The sequence below is a fragment of the Lepidochelys kempii genome, chromosome 13, assembly GCF_965140285.1.
Source record: "Lepidochelys kempii isolate rLepKem1 chromosome 13, rLepKem1.hap1, whole genome shotgun sequence".
Lineage (NCBI taxonomy): Eukaryota > Metazoa > Chordata > Testudines > Cheloniidae > Lepidochelys > Lepidochelys kempii.
In genome coordinates, this window is record NC_136392.1 from 36,084,215 (window position 1) to 36,086,540 (window position 2,326).

A 2,326-nucleotide genomic window follows, 5' to 3' on the forward strand; every position below is an offset into this window, starting at 1 on the left:
AAGTTATTGGCCTCAACACAGGGGTAACTGGGTGAAATTTAGTGGCCTGTTATTTACCGGTTCTTTAGAAAGTCTTCCTAGTTTCTTTGGAAATCTCAGTCACAATGGGTCTATCTATAAACTGCTGGAAAGAATTTCCCCTACCAGAAGGCTTTGATTCAAATGAAAAGTAGCATATATAGAGACTAAGTAAGCCAGTGTTGAATCAGGCCCACAATGTTGAAATATGCCTTAAAAGAAAGAGTCCAGAGTTTCTGTGAATCAGTGCATCTCCACTGACCAGCTCAGTAAATCTAGGGTAATCAGAGACTCTGAAAAGTCCAGATAGGAGGGAGTGGGAAACATAGATGGCTGGTCACGTTCTTTGGCCTGTGTCATGAAGACTAGATCAGAGTCCCTTCTGACCTTAAAATATGACTCAAAGACCAAAAAAATATTGACCCAAACTTTTATGCAGTTGCCCTGTTTTATTATTAGATTTGCAAAGGGAAGCATGATGTAATTCCACAGGCATCTACAACAGTTAACATTGCATTTGAATTCAGATTTATTTTTCTCACTCATGCAATCATTGTTTCCCCCTTCCTTCTCCCCTCTCCCCAAATTATCCTCCATCACCTGGAAAAGAAAAATATCAGCCAAAGCATACCATACGAATACTGCTCCCTAAAGGCAGCAGCAGCAAGTATCAGTCCTAAAATTCAGTGAAATCCATGTCTGCCAAAGTTTTAGGGCAGGATTTCCAAAGAAATGTGAAGGAATTAGGTGACTCAACTTCCAATTTAGGTGATTAAATCCCTTTGGTGATTAACTCCAATGTAGGTGTTTAACTCCCTTCAACTCCTTTGAGATATCACCCTAAGTAACCCTCCAAAAGTTTCTGGAAAATCAAAGCATGGAATACAGTGCTCCTAACCCCTAAAGTCCCTTTTAAAAATCTCAATCTTATTTTACAACTGCAAAGATCAAAATTAGCTGATTGGGGAGAGGTGCCAGTCTTCCAGAATCTCCTGCTGTAGGTGACTAATAGAGATCTGTTAATTTTACAGTCTGAAGTCTTGCAAAAGCCAGAAACTTACTGACAGCCCTTCTCGGGGCCTCTTTGACCTCTTTGTTCCTCAGACTGTAGATGAGGGGGTTGACCATGTGGGTCAGGACTGTTTAGAAGACAGAAAATACCTTGTATAAGTCCTTTGAATGGTGGGCAATTGGAACCATGCAGCCAATAATCAGAGTCCCATAAAATGTTGTGACAGTGACAATGTGAGAGGAGCAGGTAGAAAATGCCTTTTGCCTCCCGGTGGTGGAAGGAATTCTCAGGATGGTGTTGATGATGCAAACGTAGGATGCCAATGTGAATAGAAATGGGACTAGTCACCTGACGCAGGAGACCATGAAAATGGTGAGTTCTAGAAACTGGGTAACAGTAGAGGATAGTTTTATGATGGGTGAGGAATCACAAAAGAAATAGTCAATTTCATTGGAGCCACAAAACTTTATTTTAGTCATTAAAATGATTACTATGGTACTGCTCAGAAAGCCACTTGTCCAGGAACAAGCCGCGAGCTGGAAACAAACAGTGCCGTTCATCAGAGTGGCATAACAGAGTGGATTGCAGATCACTAGATACCAATCGTAAGACATCACTGCTAGCAGATAGTATTCTGTGGCTGCTAGGATACCAAAACAATAAAATTGTGTCATGCAGCCACTAACAGAAATGGTTCTGTCCCCCGTGAGGAGACTGGCCAGCACCCAGGGCAGGATGCTGGAGGTGTAGCAGATCTCCAAGCAGGACAAGTTCCCCAGGAGGAAGTTCATAGGGGTGTGAAGGTGCTGATCAGCCACATCTAGCACAACAATGAGGATATTTTCCAGCCATGGTCACTATGGAGATCACTAGAAACAGGAAGCAGAGAAGAATCTGAAGTTCCGGGAGATTCCCAAATCCCAGGAGGACAAATTCCTCAATGGACGTTTGATTTCTACAGTTTGCATTTGCCCTGGGATGTATCTAGGGGAAATGAAGCAAACTTGTTAATATATTTTAAAGATAAACTCAACTTTTAAGTCAATTCATTGTCAAACTAGATGAAAACTAACAAACTCTGCAATATAAGTTGAATATCGCAGTGAACTGAAATGTCATCAGTTTAATTGCAGAAATGTTCAAAAATCTATGCCCTCTCTTCATAGAATCCCCATCATTAGAGATGGTTAAGAAAAGGTTAGACAAATAGCTCTCAGGGATGGTCCAGGTTTCCTTGGTTTCCAGGTGGCCTGGACTTGAAAACTTCTTGAGCTCCCTTCCAGCCCTACAATTCTA

At 41.6% G+C, this 2,326-nt stretch overlaps 1 pseudogene; it reads right to left on the reverse strand.

The window, feature by feature from the left end:
• Window positions 1-466: 466 nt before the first annotated feature.
• On the reverse strand, window positions 467-1,881 carry LOC140896625 (olfactory receptor 5V1-like; annotated as a pseudogene).
• Window positions 1,882-2,326: the final 445 nt, after the last annotated feature.